We start from the raw sequence: 21868 nt of genomic DNA, 5'->3' as shown, positions 1-21868 counted from the left end.
GACATGTGAGGGCTTGTTTTTTGCGGGACGAGTTGACATTTTTGTTGGCACCATTTTCAGCCTCATCACATTTTTTGATCGCTTTCTATTCCAATTTTTGGAAGGCAGAATAAACAAAAAACAACAATTCAGGAACTGTTTTTTTTAATGCCGTTCCGTGTTTGTTTAAATTGATAAAGCAGCTTTATTCTTCGGGTCAGTACGATTGCAGCGATAACCAATTTATTTTTTTTGTGCTTTGGCACTTTTACACATTAAAAACAGTTTTATAGAAAATATTATTATTTTTGCATTGCTTTATTCTGAGAACTATAACTTTTTTATTTTCAGCTGATAGAGCTGTATGGTGGCTTGTTTTTGTGAGACATGATGACTTTTTCACCAATTTCATTTTTTGTCTACATTAGTCTTTTTGATCGCATTTTATTTTTGTTCGACGGTAAAATGATAAAGCATAGTTTTTTTTAACAGTGCTCACTAAAGGGGTTAACTAGTAGGACAGTTTTAAAGGTCAGGTTGTTGTTCCGAGCGTGATGATAGCAAATATGTGTACTTCTATTGTTTTTTATTTCATAATAATATTTTTTTATGGATACAATATACATCGGGTCACCATGGCAGCGATCAGGACTCTGCGATGCTGCTGCGGGGTCTCCGATCCAAGGGCATAGGGACTTTCTTCCCTATGCCTGCTCGCTAAATGCTGCTTGCAGCATTTAGGGGATTAGAGTGATGGGAGCGGTGTGGGCACCACTCCTGGCACTGAGTGTCGGATGTCAGTCGTTAGAATCAGCTGAAACTTGATGGCGATCGCGCTCACAAAATTGACTACACGTATCCATATGTCCAAGGTCAGTAAATACAAGCCGACCTGGATGTATGGATATGTCTGAGGTCGTGAAGGGGATAATTAATTCATTATTATTTATTGTTATAGCGCCATTTATTACATGGTGCTTTACATGTGAGGAGGGGTATACATAATAAAAACAAGTACAATAATCTTAAACAATACAAGTCATAACTGGTACAGGAGGAGAGAGGACTCTGCCCGCGAGGGCTCACAATCTACAAGGGATGGGTGAGAATACAGTAGTCATTCATTGATTAAAGGGGGTGTTCACTACTAGAACAACCCCTTCTTGAGCTAAATGTTTGGCCCTGATAAAATAATAAAGCCTATACTCATTTCCTGTGCCGTCACTGCTCCCACAGTGTTAGCATTTGCTCTCCCCAGGGCTTTTGTTCGTTGTTGTGACATGTGACACCGGCAACCAATTAGCGCTGATGTCACTGTCCTCACCTATGTGCGAATTGAACATGAAAAGGAAGCCAGGGATCAGCTGCAGCCTGATTATGCGCTGGGATCACGTGTCACAACACGCACGAGAGCCCTAGGGTGAGCGAGTGTCGACACCGCGGGAACGGCGCCGGCATGGGAGGTGAGTATAGGCTTTATTATTTTATTGGGGCCAAACATTTAGTTCAAGAAGGAGTTGTCCTAGTATTAGACAACCCCTTTTATTCTGTGTCATGCCCACTGTATGATAATGTCATGAAGTACTGATGATTGACTGACAATAATTTGATATCACAAAAATTTGTGTTGGCAGACAAATCTTTATGTCATGTCAACAGTACATGGCGCTTTTCCACTTGTACACATAGTGATATGACCTCTCAATGTCAGACCATTGCAGTCATCAAAAAATTGGATTGCAACAGGTGTTAAGTTAACCTATAGCCTGTTCATCTGCAAAAGAGAGGTCCCACTTTGACCCCAGGGTTTTACACAAGTATACACTGGCAGGGGCCTGCTGTAAAGGAAATTGCTTGTCTAATTGCCTATATATCCTTGAGTTTTGTCCCACCACCAGTGATGTGAGGTTTTTGGCTTTTGCCATGTAGTAACATAGTAACATAGTAACATAGTTAGTAAGGCCGAAAAAAGACATTTGTCCATCCAGTTCAGCCTATATTCCATCATAATAAATCCCCAGATCTACGTCCTTCTACAGAACCTAATAATTGTATGATACAATATTGTTCTGCTCCAGGAAGACATCCAGGCCTCTCTTGAACCCCTCGACTGAGTTCGCCATCACCACCTCCTCAGGCAAGCAATTCCAGATTCTCACTGCCCTAACAGTAAAGAATCCTCTTCTATGTTGGTGGAAAAACCTTCTCTCCTCCAGACGCAAAGAATGCCCCCTTGTGTCCGTCACCTTCCTTGGTATAAACAGATCCTCAGCGAGATATTTGTATTGTCCCCTTATATACTTATACATGGTTATTAGATCGCCCCTCAGTCGTCTTTTTTCTAGACTAAATAATCCTAATTTCGCTAATCTATCTGGGTATTGTAGTTCTCCCATCCCCTTTATTAATTTTGTTGCCCTCCTTTGTACTCTCTCTAGTTCCATTATATCCTTCATGAGCACCGGTGCCCAAAACTGGACACAGTACTCCATGTGCGGTCTAACTAGGGATTTGTACAGAGGCAGTATAATGCTCTCATCATGTGTATCCAGACCTCTTTTAATGCACCCCATGATCCTGTTTGCCTTGGCAGCTGCTGCCTGGCACTGGCTGCTCCAGGTAAGTTTATCATTAACTAGGATCCCCAAGTCCTTCTCCCTGTCAGATTTACCCAGTGGTTTCCCATTCAGTGTGTAATGGTGATATTGATTCCTTCTTCCCATGTGTATAACCTTACATTTATCATTGTTAAACCTCATCTGCCACCTTTCAGCCCAAGTTTCCAACTTATCCAGATCCATCTGTAGCAGAATACTATCTTCTCTTGTATTAACTGCTTTACATAGTTTTGTATCATCTGCAAATATCGATATTTTACTGTGTAAACCTTCTACCAGATCATTAATGAATATGTTGAAGAGAACAGGTCCCAATACTGACCCCTGCGGTACCCCACTGGTCACAGCGACCCAGTTAGAGACTATACCATTTATAACCACCCTCTGCTTTCTATCACTAAGCCAGTTACTAACCCATTTACACACATTTTCCCCCAGACCAAGCATTCTCATTTTGTGTACCAACCTCTTGTGCGGCACGGTATCAAACGCTTTGGAAAAATCGAGATATACCACGTCCAATGACTCACCGTGGTCCAGCCTATAGCTTACCTCTTCATAAAAACTGATTAGATTGGTTTGACAGGAGCGATTTCTCATAAACCCATGCTGATATGGAGTTAAACAGTTATTCTCATTGAGATAATCCAGAATAACATCCCTCAGAAACCCTTCAAATATTTTACCAACAATAGAGGTTAGACTTACTGGCCTATAATTTCCAGGTTCACTTTTAGAGCCCTTTTTGAATATTGGCACCACATTTGCTATGCGCCAGTCCTGCAGAACAGATCCTGTCGCTATAGAGTCCCTAAAAATAAGAAATAATGGTTTATCTATTACATTACTTAGTTCCCTTAGTACTCGTGGGTGTATGCCATCCGGACCCGGAGATTTATCTATTTTAATCTTATTTAGCCGATTTCGCACCTTTTCTTGGGTTAGATTGGTGACCCTTAATATAGGGTTTTCATTGTTTCTTGGGATTTCACCTAGCATTTCATTTTCCACCGTGAATACCGTGGAGAAGAAGGTGTTTAATATGTTAGCTTTTTCCTCGTCATCTACAACCATTCTTTCCTCACTATTTTTTAAGGGGCCTACATTTTCAGTTTTTATTCTTTTACTATTGATATAGTTGAAGAACAGCTTGGGATTAGTTTTACTCTCCTTAGCAATGTGCTTCTCTGTTTCCTTTTTGGCAGCTTTAATTAGTTTTTTAGATAAAGTATTTTTCTCCCTATAGTTTTTTAGAGCTTCAATGGTGCCATCCTGCTTTAGTAGTGCAAATGCTTTCTTTTTACTGTTAATTGCCTGTCTTACTTCTTTGTTTAGCCACATTGGGTTTTTCCTATTTCTAGTCCTTTTATTCCCACAAGGTATAAACCGCTTACACTGCCTATTTAGGATGTTCTTAAACATTTCCCATTTATTATCTGTATTCTTATTTCTGAGGATATTGTCCCAGTCTACCAGATTAAGGGCATCTCTAAGCTGGTCAAACTTTGCTTTCCTAAAGTTCAGTGTTTTTGTGACTCCCTGACAAGTCCCCCTAGTGAAAGACAGGTGAAACTGTACAATATTGTGGTCGCTATTTCCTAGATGCCCAACCACCTGCAGATTTGTTATTCTGTCAGGTCTATTAGATAGTATTAGGTCTAAAAGTGCTGCTCCTCTGGTTGGATTTTGCACCAATTGTGAAAGATAATTTTTCTTGGTTATTAGCAGAAACCTGTTGCCTTTATGGGTTTCACAGGTTTCACTTTCCCAGTTAATATCCGGGTAGTTAAAGTCCCCCATAACCAGGACCTCATTATGGGTTGCAGCTTCATCTATCTGCTTTAGAAGTAGACTTTCCATGGTTTCTGTTATATTTGGGGGTTTGTAACAGACCCCAATGAGAATTTTGTTACCATTTTTCCCTCCATGAATTTCGACCCATATGGACTCGACATCCTCATTTCCTTCGCTAATATCCTCCCTTAAAGTGGACTTTAGACAAGACTTTACATAGAGACAAACCCCTCCTCCTCTCCGATTTTTACGATCCTTTCTAAACAGACTGTAACCCTGTAAGTTAACTGCCCAGTCATAGCTTTCATCTAACCATGTCTCGGTTATTCCCACTATGTCAAAGTTACCTGTAGATATTTCTGCTTCTAGTTCTTCCATCTTGTTTGTCAGGCTTCTGGCGTTTGCGAGCATGCAGTTTAGAGGATTTTGTTTTGTTCCAATCTCCTCGCTGTGGATTGTTTTAGAAATGTTCTTACCTCCCTTCTGAGTATGTTTTCCTGGGTCTTCTTTGTTCAAGTCTTTGTTCAAGTGCTCAGTTGCATTGTGTTCTGGTGTTTTGGTATGCCGTGTGCTTCTGCAAGGATACAGAGAAAGTTGTGTTGTTTTTTTTTAAATATATAGCACATGTGCTCTGTAGTGTGGTATGGTGGTATGGCGTGTTATTGCATGACAATTGATAAACGGTAAATGTCATTTCTTACAGGTGCTGCAGAATACAGTATGTACTTTTGAGGCTGTACTGCATTGTGGGCATGCAGGTTGACTATAATAGCAATCACAATTTAAAATGCTGGGCTCTGTTCTAGGTGGGGCCAGAATATAAAGGAAAAAGCTTTGCTCATGGTCATGGTCGGACTGGAAGCAACACAGTGAAATAATTATTGCCGTTGGGCAGAGTGCAAACTAGCCATTACAAACCTGTCCCAGAGGTGAGCAGTAAAAGGATTTATGATTGAAGTTGGGCCTTCAGAGCGATGTAAAAGCTCTGAGATCTCTGAGAGCTCTGAGAGCTCTGAGATCTGGTTGCAGACTACTGTCTTTGCTATGGAACTGTTCTTGTTTGTCATTTGATTTTGTTAAGTGCAATAAGGAAAGTTCTGGAGAATTGTAACTCACCTCTTAAGCAGATGAGTCACCCGCCAGGGCCGTGTGATACCCGGTACCAGGTCTGGTGTTCACAGGGAGATGTCACAGGGCGACCCGGTCCATGGCCCTTGGCGTCCATGTAAAAGGGGAAAGTCTTTGAACGGGATTTGGTGAATAGAGTTTATGTTCATGACGCCACCTGTGGTACCGACGCTGCTTTAAGAGGTCCTCTGGGGTGATGTTATGGCAGCTAGATGGTATAACTTCCTACAGGTGAAGTGTATCCCCAGGGCTCCCGGTGTGTAGATGGAAGATGGTGAATGGTGCAGTAAAGATGACTACTATTACTACTGTGATGACCAGGACTCTGGGGTGCCACACAGGTACAAGGAATAAAGTCCTGGTAAGTTATGGCCAACATTTTGTCAGAACAGTAAGAAAAGCTTTGGTGAATTGTAGAAGGTATCTTCAGCAAGTTAAATAAGGAATACTCTTGAGATATTGTAGATTGATGGATGGATGACTTTTTAATTCTAGCCTGTAAGGGGATGCAATTTTTTGCATTTTTGAATGGATAAAAGATGTTAACTTGTTTTCATGCAAATTGAAATGGAAGAAGTTTTTCAAGAATCATAATAGGGCGGAGTGTGCCGATCTAGGGATTGATGGGGTAGATTTGCCAAATGTTAGATTGCTAACTGACCTACTGGTGGAAAATATTAGAGAACCAAGTTCTGGACCATTCACTGATTTGAGTCTTGCAAGTAACAGGATGCCTCCAGGTTCTGATGTTATCTTCACTAAATTACTAACTGAAGACCTTCCAACAGGTCTTCCAACTCAAGTCATTCCAACAGGTGTTACATATCAAATTTACATCACAGAACAGCTCTTGATGCATTAGCAAATTGATAAATTGATTTAAAAAAAACTCTGACAAAGGAGAGAACCTAGTTATGATGGACCATCTAGCATATAGGAATCTCTGCCTCAGTATCCTAGTTGATGAGCAGACATTCATGGTTTTATGGAAGGACCCCTCAGGGATGTATGGTAGGGGACTTGAATTGATGTTGAGAATGGCATTTGACTCACATCTCATATCTAAAAATTAGATGGATTTTATATTTCCCAAGTTCCCTATGACACCAGATTTCTATGCCCTAAGTGAGGCATCAATCGGTGTTATTTGCGAGGGTCGCTATGTGTCCCCAAGAATGTGCTTAGAAGCGACTTAGACTTGCTGGAGTGCCTTAGGGTCACAGCAGGACCCCTGTGAGTCACAAGGCAAAGTAAAAGTAAGTGTGGACCTGGTCAAGCTATTTGAGCAAGGCATTGTTCAACAAAACCCATTGTGGGCTTTTATTTTTTAAACGGACTGCAGGAAGGTAGTGGGGCTGGTCCATTTCCTCCAGCCCGGGTCTTGTAAGTGGCCCATGACCACAGATTCCAGTTTAGAAATGCCCTGCAGGAAGGGTTTAGGTGTGTCAGTTTGGAGTGTGCAACTTGCGGAGCGAACTCCTTGGACCCCGCAGCGTGATATGGTAGTGCCATCACCCTCAGCAACCGGACTCCCATGGACTGTTTTGTTTCCCGGCTGCGATCTGGAGGATACCGTATGCTGTACACTGTGTCAGTGTGGACATTAAAAACACACTTGCTGTGAACTTTTCCTGTAGTCACTGTCTGTCACATTGAACCAACCCCGCTGCCCTACATCTATGTAAGGTGCACAAGGGACTTGCTACTCTCAAAGGCTGGCCTATAGTATCAAGCATCAATTTCATCACACAACTGCTTTATATACTGTATATCAACAGAATCCTGAGGCAATTTGTCACCTTACTACCATCATATGTATGTGATGCATCCGATCTTCTTATGAAATTACACGAAATCAAGGTGAATGAAAATGTACAGCTGGCGTCTATTGATGTTGAGGCCCTTTATAGCAGCATACCCATGATGCTGGTTTAAGGGCTACAGAATACTATCTTAAATCTAGAGGAATACACTTAACATTGCATAATAAATTTCTATGTAAATTACTTCATTTTATCTTAACCCACAGTGATTTCTCATTTGACAGCACATTTTACAATCAGATCAAGACCACTGCCATGGGGAGCACCTTTGCCCCCACTTACGCCAATCTGTTTCTTGGAAGGTGGAAGGATACTATTCACTGATGCCTCTTGGTCGGTACCCCACATTCTTTTTTGGGGACTATACGTAGATGATGTTCTGATACTATCGGCCGGAGATACTATCTACTTCAATAGGCTTGTTCAAGAGCTAAACATTAATGCATTAGGTCTGAGGTGTACTCCTGAGATAAATCTGAGATCAATCCACATTCTTGACATCACCATCAAAAAGGATATGGGTGGTCATCTACAACAAAAAATTTTATGAAGCCCACCTCTACCAACAATTTTTTTCAATGGGATAGTCATCACCCTCTGATTTTATGAAAAGGGATCCCAAATGGACAATATTTGCAGGCTTAGTGCAATTGTTCCTCCCCATGCAACCTATTACACACAGGTGTAGCAATAAAGAAATAGGTTTCTTGAGAGGGGATAACCTCAGAAAGTTCTCAATGATGCTTTTTTGAATGCTAATTCTAGGGAGAGATCCAACCTACTCAGGCCTAAGGAAAAAAAATTGGAGAAAGTGACCCTGTGCTGAGAATTCTAGGCATCTTTGGTGATCAACGTTTAGAGGTAAGGAATATTGTCCCTAAACTCTGGAATATTCTTAGGGTGAAGACAGACTTTTTTGACCTTTTGCTCCCCACATCTACGATTACTTTTAGGAAAGGGAGATCAATCAGGGACCAATTGGTCCATATTGCTTACCCACCTCCTAAACAGACAGGTACCTGGTTGCATCAAAGAAGTCTAGGATCCTTTAGATGTGGTGGCTGATCCTACTGTCAATACATTGGTGGTACATTCAACTTCCAATGTATTTGATGGAGCCACCACAGGACGCGTTTATAAGTGCAAACATTTTGCAAGTTGTAAAACATTTGGTGCAGTTTATCTCTGTAAATGTTCTTCTTGACCCATGGACTATATTGGCAAAAACAAGAGAACTAAGAAAGAGAATTGGGGATGAACCCAGGGGATATTAGGCATGACAGCTACCCCTATTTCAAGACACATTAGGGAGATACATGATGGGCGCCTAAAGGGCTTTCGATTTAGTGTTATAGAAGTCATTTCACCCTCTACCAGAAACTGGGGGAAACTGGGATAAGAGAATTTTGCAAAAGGAGATTAAATGTATCCATCATATAGACTTCATAGCTCCTAAGGATCTTTTTAAACGAAGGTCTTTATTACTAAGGGGAAAAAGGAATCCAAACCTACAAGGCCCTATGTAAAAAAGTGTTTGCCCCCTAAACTTAATTACTGGTTTGGCCACCCTTAGCAGCGATTACTAGCAATGAGTCTTTTACAACTGTACGATATTAGCTGGGTGCACTTCACAGCCTATGCACACGACTCCTGTGGACATCATCCCATGTGCCATGTGGCACCTTATCAATGTGGTACACCTATATCTGAAAATCAACAGCTAAGAACATTATTTAATATTACTCCTGATGAACCTGTTAAAGGGGAAACATGTCGAGTTTAGCACACTGATAGTTTATGTGCCTATCTCACGTTTCCGTTCCTTTTATGCACTAATGTATAAAAACATGTTGCCACACTCACTAACTTTCCAGGATTACCTCATCCCATTATGAGCACATAAAATGATAGGGTTTGTTACCTGGCGTCCACTTTGCTATCTATAAGGTTATGCTAATATAATTGGGTTTGAACTGGTGGCATTTTTCTATCCTGTGACATTTCCGTGGGTCAATTTTACCTAGCACATGTGTTTTTAGTAGTATCGAGGGCACATGTCTAGAAGGGCCTATTAGGGTGCACTAGGGCCAGTCATCAGTGAGTGGAGACACCATTTGTGAATTTAGGGTGCCAACCTCCGTGGCCAGTAAAGGATTTTTCTAGGGATATCTTCAGCAATATTTTAGGATAGTCTGGGCTGGGAATTTTTCTGTGAACTATTTTAGTCATTTGTACTTACTTATATTTTTATTTCTGTGATATTTCCTTGGCGGTAAGCATGGCTAACAGAAGAATACCATGATGTCAAGTGACAGCCCCTTGTAAAGCAACCAGTCTGCTCTTATAATTCAAAAAATATGACAGAGTAGCTACATAATTTTTGTAACACTTTCTCCTGAGCTGAAGAGATCACTGAAATGATGTAAGATTGTCATTTTATAATAAGGCTGAGTTATAGGAAAACATTTTTTGTGATTATGTTAATTTTCATGTCAAAGAATGACTTTGTAATATTTGCAGTTCACTTAATCAATAACAATGTAGAGTTCATACAAAATGCCACTCTAAAAACTGAAGCAACAGTGTGAAAACGTAAATTTTCGTAAGTTTCAAACCTTTTGGCATGACTGTGTAAGGAATTAAAATGCTTGATAGGTGAGGGGTGTACTTACAGGACCATCTATGATCTATGATCCTATTATGATGATGGTGGTCCATTGATCTTCGTTTACCTGGTCGGTATGGTATGTATTCCCCTGAATGAAATGTGCCTCCATGAAAATAGTAGACAAGCTGTTATAATGGTTGAGTAGTATGGCAACTCCATGCTAACTTCATTCACATCATACAGACTTGATTGTAATTCATTAAATAATACTATTCTATTTATAACACAATGTGGATACCTTCAACAAAATTAAGTACCCATACACATTTGATCAATGTCGGCTGAACCCCGATATCGATGGGCTTGGCTGACAGTCTAATGTGTACGGACGGTGTTGATCAACTGATTTTGGGGGAGATGTCGATCTTTTATGTCCAACTTCAGACTGCTGATAGCTTTGTTCTTCTCGAAATAAGCAGCCAGCCTACTTGTCTGTTGGTGGCTTTCTTATAGTGAACACAGGATTGCTTGGCTGAAACAGCGCTTCTGTGTATGGAAGAGCCAGCTGAGAAGGTTGTCAGAAGAACAATAGGCTGAAGCATTGTTTGGCCAACAGCCGTATAATGTGTACCTTAAGGACCTTAAGGACCTTAATGGGACCTTAAGGAAAACCATCTACCCAATGACTACCCTTTGTAAGCATTTTAGATTTTATGATTTCTTTTTAACATATTTTCTGTACTCCCAACACTTTTTAATCATGTGTTATGTCCTGCAGGGGAAATACATGTACATTAAAAAGATCAAGTTTCCAGTTTATTAGAGTGTAGAAGTTTTGTACACAAATACAGGATCACTGCTGCTCTGCTCTACTGCTCTGTCTTACTGAGGGTCATGTAAGGTAAATGTATTCTTGCACTGATTTCATGCTCAGAAAACTATATTACATTGGGTTGATCATTCACAACAACGGTACTAAGCAAAAATATTCAAAGCACTAACATTTTGCAATACTTTTTATTCATTCTAATTTGATTCACCATGATCTATACAGGCAATTAGGAGCAATTAGGAGCACAATTTTTAACATTTCTTAGAAAATATAATTGATTTTAGATTTAACTATTTAATGTGCGAAGGGTTATTACAATCCACCTCCAAGTACAGTGGAATGTAAAAGTTTGGTCTCCCTTGGTCAAAATTACTGTTATTGTGAACAGCTAAGTAAGTTGAAGATGAAATGATATCTAAATGGGCTGAAGTTAAAGTTTACACATTTCCTTTGTGTTTTAGGTAAAAATGTATAAGTATTTTCAGCTTTTACATTTTAATAATTACAAAAAGGAAAATGGGCAGATGCAAAAGATTGGGCACCTTGCATGGTTAGTACCCAGTAGCACCCTCTTTTCAAAGTATCACAGCTTGTAAACACTTTTTGTAGCCAGCCAAGAGTCTTTCATTTCTTGTTTGAGGGATTTTCATTCATTATTCCTTGGAAAATTCTTCCAGTTCTGTGAGATTACTGGGTCATCTTGCATGCACTGCTATTTTGAGGTCTAGCCACAGATTTTCAATTATGTTCAGATCAGGGGACTTTGAGGTCCATTGTAGAACCTTGAGCTTGCGACTTTTGAGGTAGTGTATTGTGGATTTTGACTTGTGTTTTGGATCATAATCCATTTGTAGCCATCCTCTTTTCAAATTCGACTTTTTTACAGACGGTTTATGTTTGCATCAAAAAATTTTTGAAATTTTCTTTGAATCCATTCTTCACTCTACTCATGAATTTGTACCCATATCATTGGCTGCAACACAACCCCTAAACATGATTAATCCCCCCCATGCTTAATTGTTGGCAAGATGTTATTTTCCTGAAATTCTGTGCCCTCTCCACATATAACTGTCGTGGTTTGGACAGGGTTAATGCCCTGCCCTCTCAGGGTTAATTGTTGTGGTCTTCTTTTGGATCTGGGAGGGATATTTATACCCATGCTGGACTAGGATTCTCTGTCAGTTATACTTTTGCTCTGTCTGTGTGCCTGACCCCATGGTGTGTATGTCCATACTGTGTTGTTTGTTTGCTCTCCATGCTTGATCCGGTCTGTTTCATTCTCTCGTCCCTCTGACCTCCGGCTTCCACTAACTATCCTTCTGTCTCACCCTCCAGTACCTCGCTTATCTCCCGGTTATTGACCTCGGCACATTTGACTACTTTCCGGCGCCGTTCGCCTCCTTTTCCCCTCCATTGCCTGGCTCCGCCCCTGGCCACTCCCCCTCTGCCACATGGTTCAGGTCCTGCTTGCTACCCGGTGAGTCCTCCGCCATACTGCTCTGAGCTCCCTTACTGCTGCGAATAACCTCCCAGCAGCAGTTACACCTGGGACCCCTGACATTATAACTGACCATACAGGTTCTTCTAGGTGGTGGGGTGCAAGTTTATTATGGATCCTGTACGGGCTCTCACAGAGTAGGTTTTATGAGCTCTCCCAACTTATGCAGAAGCTGTCCATGTAACACAAGCCCTGGTTCACTCGCACCAACAGATGTGTCAGGCACTCTACAGGGTCCTGTTCCATTGGGGACTCGGGATGGGGGCCCCAATAAGGTGTCCCTAGGGGACCCCGAACCACTGGTAAGGTTACCTGACAATTTTTCCAGGGATAAAAAATTGTTTATGGTTTTTAAAGAGGGATGCAAGTTGTTTTTTGAGTTACGTACCCGAGCTTCTGGTAATGAAAGGCAGAGGGTGGGGATCGTTATGTCCTTGTTAAGGGGAGCTCCAAAGGCATGGGCTTTCTCTCTCTCTCCCTCTGATTCTGTAAGTATGTCAGTGAACCTGTTCTTTGAGGCTTTGGGGCGCATTTATAATGAACCTGATAGACTGCATCTGGCAGAAGATAAGGGGATGAGTGTGACACAGGGGAGGCCGAATGGTTCTGCTCAGAGTTTAGACACTGGGCCGCTGAAGTATCCTGGAGTGACGCTGCCCTGAGGGGGTTGTTCCGCAGGGGCCTGTCTGACCATTTACAAGACGCTCTGGCATTACACTCTCCCCCAATACCCTGGAGGATACCGTAACGCAGGCGGTCTGTATGGACCGGAGGCTCCGTGCTAGAGGGGTGATGCTCATGATAAGTCTGACCAATGATCGAGGAGGTTATCCAGACTACCAGGTACATTTTTCCTCACTTGCTAAAATTTTGCTTCAGGTGGAATTGGAACTTGCTGGCGGTCCTGTCATGACCACTGCCTTTGTTGACTGCGGTTCTACAATTAACCTGATCGATGCTCGGGTGGTGACTAGGGTTGAGCGAAACGGGTCGAAATTTGTCAAAAGTCGCCGACTTTTGGCAAGGTCGGGTTTCATGAAACCCAACCCGACCCCAGTGTGGGGTCGGCCATGAAGTCGGCGATCTTTTGAATCTAGAATCGGAATTCCGATACCGATTCCCGATATGTTTAAGATATCGGGAATTGGTATCGGAATTCAGATTTAAGTGTAAAATAAAGAATTAAAATAAAAAATATCGCAATACTTACCCTCTGACGCGCCCTGGTACTAACCGGGAACCTTCCTTCCTTAGAATCAGCCTTCCAGGACCTTGCAGTGACGTCACGGTGACGTCGCGGCTTGTGATTGGCCGCGCGGCCGCCCATGTGACCGCTCGCGCGGCCAATCACAAGCCGCGACGTCACCGCAACGTCACCGAAGGTCCTGGAAGGGCTGATTCTTAGGAAGGAAGGCTGCCTGAAAGAAGCAGGGCGTGTCCGAGGGTGAGTTTTACTTTTGAACGACACCATTGGTTTTACCATGTCTTTTACTAGAAAACGGGAAAAAAATTCCAAGTGCGGTGAAATTGCAAAAAAAGTGCAATCCCAATACTTGGTTTTTGTTTGGCTTTTTTGCTAGGTTCACTAAATGCTAAAACTAACCTGCCATTATGATTCTCTAGGTCATTACGAGTTCATAGACACCTAACATGTCTAGTTTATTTTTTATCCAAGTGGTGAAAAAAAATTCCAAACTTTGCTTAAAAAAAAAAAAAAAAAAAAAAAGTGCCACTTTCCGATACTTGTAACGTCTCCATTTTTCGTGATCTGGGGTCGGGGGAGGGCTTATTTTTTGCGTGCCGAGCTGATGTTTTTAATGATACCATTTTTGCGCAGATACGTTCTTTGGATCGCCCGTTATTGCATTTTAATGCAATGTCGCGGCGACCAAAAAAACGTAATTCTGGCGTTTCGGATTTTTTTCTCGCTACGCCGTTTAGCGATCAGGTTAATGCTTTTTTTTAATTGATAGATCGGGCGATTCTGAATGCGCCGATATCAAATATGTGTATGTTTGATTTTTTTTATTGTTTTATTTAGGATGGGGCGAAAGGGGGGTGATTTAAACTTTTATATTTTTTATACTTTTTTCATATTTTTTAAAACATTTTTTTTACTTGTGCCATGCTTCAATAGCCTCCATGGGAGGCTAGAAGCTGGCACCACTTGATCGGCTCAGCTACATAACAGCGATCATCAGATCGCTGCTATGTAGCTGAAATGCAGGTGTGATGTGAGCGCCGACCACAGGGGGGCGCTCACAGCAGGCCTGCATCAGTAACCATAGAGGTCTCAAGGACCTCTATGGTTACCTTCCTGATGCATCGCCGAACCCCGATCATGTGACGGGGGTCGGCGATTATGTCATTTCCGGCCGCCCGGCCGGATGCGGTAGTTAAATGCCGCTGTCTGTGTTTGACAGCGGCATTTAACAGGTTAATAGCGGCGGGTGAATAGCGATTTCACCCGCCGCTATTGCGCGCACATGTCAGCTGTACAAAACAGCTGACATGTCGCGACTTTGATGCGGGCTCACCGCCGGAGCCCACATCAAAGGGGGATTCACGGCATGCGCAGTACATGTACGGCGCATGTCGTGAAAGGGTTAAGAGGGCTGATGTGAAAAATTGGTCCGTGGCTTCAAAAAATTCTTTCCTGACACTAAAAAAATGTTTTACTTCAGCTCCTGTGTTGGTACAACCCGATCCGTCAAGACCCTTTATTTTGGAGGTTGATGCTTCAGAGGTGGAGACAGTTTTTCTCAGGGTCCTTCCGCGCTCACTAATCTGAAGCCGTGCGCCTTCTTTTCTAAAAAACATCCTCTCCGGCAAAGAGAAATTATTATGTTGGCAATAGGGAATTGTTGGTGGTTAAGTTGGCTTTTGAAAAATGGAGGCATTTCATGGAGGGGGCTGTCCACCCCATTACAGTTATCACTGATTATAAAAATTTGGCCTATATTGAGTCTGCCAAGAGATTGATCCCCAGACAGGCTCAGTGTTTTTTTTTTATCGATTTCAATTTACCATCAATTTACCATCAGCCTTAAAAATACTAAGACTGATGCTTTATCCTGAAGCTTTGACTCTATGTCCCCTCCAGAACCCCCCTCCTCCATTCATCTGCCAAGAGTAGTGGTGGCTGAAATCTCATTCGATTTGCAGAGAGAAATTTTGGAGGCCCAAACCCGGACTCCTGGTAGTAAATCCCCAGGTAATTTGTTTGTACTGGAACGGTTCCGTCTCAGACTCCTGCAGGAGTTTCACGATTTGGTGTTAAGTGCTCATCCTGGGATTGCAGCAACGCAAGGGAAGATTCCTTATCCGATACTCCACGAGTATTGGTAGAGGGACAGCTGGAGTATGAGGTAGGGGGCATCATTGACTCTTGGTTGGAAGCTCCAGTATCTGATATATTGAAAAGGGTATTTGTGGCGCCACAGGGTCCTGGTCGTCACAGTAGCATTGCTTTCCTCACGGTGAGAGTGATGTTACGTTTGGAAGCGATGAAGGAATATCTTTTATCAGGTAACCACAATGCATACAACATGTTCACACTCCAGACCAGAAGGGGGAGCTCTAAGCCTAGTTTAGGGTGAACTCCCCTATAATTACATCCTGATCTGGAGGGAAAGAGTACAGTTTCAGTTTCAGTTCATTTCAGAAAGTGAGAGACACAGAAGAGAGCAGACCGACATAGAGTGTCAGAAGGTCTGAAGGGGCCTGTAGTCTGAAGTACTGCAGCCCCTGGAGGAAGAGACATACAGAAAGCCGAACATTGTTCAGTGAGTGTGCAGGAGAGCGAAGCACAGGAGAGTAACATCAGGGGAGGCCAGCTAAGATCAGGCTGCTTCCTCTGAAGTGCAGATAACCTGTAGCCGGACCACCGAGGTTGTAAGGACTCTACGACTTACAGCAGAAACCGGCAGGATGGTTGAATTGCAAGATATCTGTCTCCACACACACCTGAAGACACGGTGACACCTTTAGAGCCCGGGGCGTGCTAGAGTCCCTATAAATAGACTCAAGACACCAGTCATACGAGTTATTGTCCTATCCTGTATTGGAGACAGAGAGAGAACATCTGTGAAGACCTTATCTGAAGCCATAGGCAGTAAGGGACTACAACACCACCGCACTGGAGGAAGGCTTTTAACCCCTTTACCCCCAAGGGTGGTTTGCACGTTAATGACCAGGCCAATTTTTACAATTCTAACCACTGTCCCTTTATGAGGTTATAACTCTGGAATGCTTCAACGGATCCCGGTGATTCTGACAATATTTTCTCATGACATATTGTACTTCATGATAGGGGTAAAATTTCATTGATATTACCTGCATTTATTTGTGAAAAAAATGGAAATTGTGGCAAAAATTTAGAAAATTTTGCAATTTTCCAACTTTGAATTTTTATGCAATTAATCACAGAGATATGTCACACAAAATGCTTAAAAAGTAACATTTTCCACATGTCTACTTTACATCAGCAGAATTTTGGAACCAAAATTTATTTTTGGAAAGTAGACCCCCTAAGGAACTTATCTAGATGTGTTGTGAGCACTTTGACCCATTAAGTGATTCACAGAACTTTATAATGCAGAGCCGTAAAAATAAAAAATCATATTTTTTCACAAAAATGATCTTTTCGCCCCCAATTTTTTATTTTTCCAAGGGTAAGAGTAGAAATCGGAACACAAAAGTTGCTATACAATTTGTCCTGAGTACGCTGATATCCCATATGTGGGGTAAACCACTGTTTGGGCGCATGGGAGAGCTCGGAAGCGAAGGAGCGCCGTTTGACTTTTCAATGCAAAATTGACAGGAATTGAGATGGGACGCCATGTTGCGTTTGGAGAGCCACTGATGTGCCTAAACATTGAAAAACCCCACAAGTGACACCATTTTGGAAAGCAGACCCCTATAAGGAACTTATCTAGATGTGTGGTGAGCACTTTGACCCACCAAGAGCTTCACAGAAGTTTATAATGCAGAGCCGTAAAATTAAAAAATCATACTTTTTCACAAAAATGAACTTGTCGCCCCCAATTTTTTTTCCCAAGGGTATGAGACGAAATTGGACCCCAAAAGTTGTTGTACAATTTGTCCTGAGTACGCTGATACCCCATATGTGGGGGAAGCATATGTTACTCAAAAAAACAAAATTTTTTATTAATTATATGTATTAAAAAACCACCAACCTGTGGCTGCACCAAACACCAACACAAAAACTGTGAACAAACTAGTGAGGGGAACTAGGAATGCCCTGTACTGATATCTATGTTGTGGTCTGCCTATCAGCGGGGGTTGGCGCCCTATGGGATAGCGTTATGGCGCCCCCGCTCCACGTCGGCTCGCCCTGGGGTCCCTAGAAAGCCCTAAACAACCATTGGGCCCCTCTACCCACACGATGGTGAACTAAGGGTCCCCTCTGGACTAAACATAGACCACTCCTGCATCTAAGGACTCCTATACCCCACACAGTGTTTTAAAAACAAATAGAGAACATGAAGACAAAGGCGTGTGGCAGAAATCACCCAAATATTCAGCCAAATTATTCAAGCTTCTATCTATTTGCGTGGCTTTCTCAAAGTATGCACAAAAAATGTTGCTTGTACTTTATGAGGTAGTGGCTAGTTCCATCAATGTTACTGAATGCCAAGCCTTAATGATCACAATTTGATAATGACATTCAAAAGGTCAGCTTTATATAATCAGTTTATAGCCCATCAGCCTCTGATATATCCCATCTGGGATGTCTACCATCACAAAAACCCCAGTTGCACCAAATCATACACTTGGGTGCCAGAGAGGAACTTTGCGTTCCACACAGAGCAGGCGCACAACCGGAGAGGAGGGATTATGTGCGACAGAATGCCTGGCCCCAAAACAGGAAGTAAGTGGCTACGCAATACCACATGAGTACCGGTGGGCGGGTCTTGGTGGAACGCATGGAGGAACATAGCGTTCCAGCTTAAGCAGGCGCACTAAGCTTATCCTATGGCCTTGTGGGAAATAACACAGGTGACGGAACGTCCGGTCCCAAAAACCGGAAGTACATACGCAGGACGCTCCGACGGCCCAGTTTAAAATGAGGTAAACACATCATTATACATGAGGATTATCAACCATCGAGACACATGACATTAGATCGGGCCTCCTGATGAGCCAGCGGGGCGAAACGCGTTGAGGATACACAATGACAAGGCGGACGGCATTTACACCCCATGATGAGTAAAACAAAAACAAATTCACAATAGCCAAGGTCTAATAATCAATATGAAAAAAACTAAAAAACTAACGCAAGACCTAAAACAATAAATTTTAATGTAATAATTAAAAAGAACCAAAAAGCAAAAATATCATAAGGACCAGTAGGAGGGATCCTATGGGAAATTAGGGTCTCTGGTATACAGGACAGTACCAGAAAAAATGTATAACAATACAAATATACAGGAAAGGGCTAGGGAAGATAGACGTGCCTGTCCCTACTATATTCCCTTCCTGACAGCGGAGGTTGGCACCCTGGGATACAATATGGCGCCCCCGCTCAACGTAGACTGTCCCTAAAGTCCCTAAAAAGGAATCCCTCAAAAAAAGCCACCACCAACAATAACACCACAAAAAAAAAAGAAAATGAAGAAAAAGTGAATTTAAAATATCAATGCTGCTAGATGCTGGCTTAGGTTGCAGTGATAACTGGAATCAGCTAATATTTATAAGCTCTGGCATATAGTGTGAGCTAGAGAGTATGCGGACAAAACTATGGCAAGTATAGTGGTACGTAGTAAGAGATGTTAGACATCACACAACCTCTTATAGTACGTAGTTAGGGATGTTAGACACCACAAAACCTAATATAGTCTGTGATAGTGGTGCTGAAAACATGAAAAAAATGGTACATCATAAGTATACATGAGTTATCGTACCCTAATAACAACACCGCAATATAAAGGCATAAATAGAGAAATTGGTATTGTTGTCGTACTTTCAAGGCTCATTTAGTACTTATATAGATCAATAATAAGTAGAAAACACAGGTCTGATGGCATCACCACCCGACGGAATATAAAGAAATTGGTGTACTTTCCACGTCTACCGTGAATTTCTCTCGTCGTACCGTAACTCTAATTCAGCTCAGATCAATTGTGCTGAGTGTTTAAATAGGTGTACACAGAAATGAGTTTCAGGTATATGTTAGGTAGCTTGTTGGCATTGCCGCCAGACAGAGACACGGATGTCAAGAGGTTGGTATTATTGCCGGACTCTCGAAGCTCATTTATGGGCGCACCTCGTAGTCCAGTAACTCTTTTAGGACTCAGAACAATCACCCTGAGTATTCAGATGGATACAAAAAAACTAATCAGTGAGTTACCAGTACAGGTTTGATAACCTAGTGGCAATACCGCCAAAAAACATAAATACAAAAAGAGGCGTCCTTGCCAGAGTAAATAATATAACATGGACAAGGGCATCAACGCCAGAAACATGTGCACAGAGTGTCAATCACTTGGTCATATGGGCTTTGTTAGGTACACAATTAAAGGCATCCCCGCCAAACAAGACAAAGTAAAGGATGTTCTTTCTGATAGATACTTATATGGCATCCACGCCTAGAGAAAAATAGTGACCCACTCAAAAAGACCCATTGGCATCACGCCAAACAGAGACCATATTTCCTTCAGTTAAGGGTATCCTTAGTAGATAGAGCCCTGGTCGAGATCAATAGTCTCGCCGCCAGGGCCGGCATTGATACCACAGAGTGATAGGTAATTAGTAAAGTGTGATTCAGGCGTTCACGTTGTGCCTAATAGCCATATCATGTCCATATATTAGAATAAAACAACGCCAGCCAAGCAGCATAAATGCATCAGATAAAAAAACACTTATCTCAGAGAGACAGATGTCTCATCCCTACGCGTTTCGCCCCATAAGACAGTCCAAAGGGGCTCATCAGGGGATTGCCATTAATAGGCACAGAAGCAGCGGGCGATGTGAGCGCTGCACGCGGTCCGGAGAAAGCTGTAATGAAAACAGCGTTCCCGCAGTCTATATGCCGAAGACCCGGAAGTAGAAAAGCCACTTCCGGGGTACCTCTAAAGTGCGCTAGTGCGCATGTACAGAAAATTTCTTGCGCAGAAAGACACTGCGCAGATGGAACCAGATCAATAGTTCGCATAACTAGCGAAAAAGGGGGCTGTCAGTTATATGCGCACAGAGATAGCAGGTTGAGCGCCCGTAAAGGGTGCACGATATTGCGCATGCGCACAGACATCCTTTGAAAGGAATAATCTCCTAATGCGCATGCCCAGGTTTGTGCACTGTCAAACGAAGGTGCCCTTATATAATAGGTAACGATCAGAAAATACCAGCGTTACAATAGATGACAGCCACCCTGTAGTCACCAGGAGAATGTAGAAAGAGTACACAGACGGCATATGAATAACAGTGTAGACGCGTACGCACATTAGACTAACTAGTCCAGAGATATTTTAAAAAAATGAATAAAGCAACAGTCACCAACTGTAGATGACCAATAGATAAAGAACGTCATGGTCTGTACAGACCAATATAACGTCGGCAAGAAGAACCAGTTCTATGCGGAGTAACCAGACTTAAATAAAGCACCCAAAATTTAGTTGCTCATTCAACCCCCCCGGACTGACAGATTCCATAAGGAAGATCCATCTAGTCTCCCTTTGGATGATCTTCCTATCCCAGTTACCCCTTCTCTCAGATTGAGTAATCGTCTCAATAGTTTTAAAAGAAATAGATCCCACATCACCAGCATGGATCTCATTGACATGGCGTGCCACAGGGGTATCACGTTGATGTAGAATGTCCCCAATGTGTTCCCCTATCCTCACTTTGAAAGGTCTTTTTGTTTTCCCTATATAATCTAAAGGGCAAGTACATGTGCACAAATAGACAACACCTGCAGTTTTGCAGTTTGCAAAAGATCTATTGTGGAAAGTTCTACCTGTGACGGCGCTGGTAAAGGTGTTACCTGTTTTTATGAATTTACAAAACTTACATGAGCCGCATCTAAACGTGCCCTGCTCCCGGCGATCAAGCCAGGTACCCAACGGTTTCGGTGTGCTAAAGTGGCTATGAGACACAAAATCCCGTACGGATCTTCCCTTCCTAAACGTCACGGAGGGATGTGGTGAAATCATGCCGCCTATGTCAGGGTCCGCTTTCAGAATGCCCCAAAACCGTTTAAGAATCCCCATGACCTTTTGATTTTGATCATCAAAAGTTCCAATGAGCCGTGTCATCTGATTACTTTCATCACGGACCTTTGGTATCAGGAGTTCTGTCCGATTACAAGCAGTTGCCTGTCTACACCCCTCATCAATAACCTGTGATGGATAGCCTCGCTCTCTAAATCTTTTTTTCAGATTATTGGCCTTCGATTCGAAGTCTCCCAGGGATGAACAATTCCTTTTCAATCTTAAAAATTGTCCCTTAGGGATCCCTTTTTTTAGGCTAAGGGGGTGATAGCTCTCCCAGCGTAACAGGCTATTTGATGCTGTGGGCTTGCGAAAGATTGAGGTACCTAGATGTCCATCCGGACATCTAGAAATAAAT

Source organism: Ranitomeya imitator, chromosome 3 (assembly GCF_032444005.1).
Source record: "Ranitomeya imitator isolate aRanImi1 chromosome 3, aRanImi1.pri, whole genome shotgun sequence".
In the NCBI taxonomy this organism is placed as follows: Eukaryota; Metazoa; Chordata; class Amphibia; order Anura; family Dendrobatidae; genus Ranitomeya; species Ranitomeya imitator.
The sequence above is the reverse complement of the archived record's forward strand: the minus strand, read 5'-3'. Positions refer to the sequence as shown.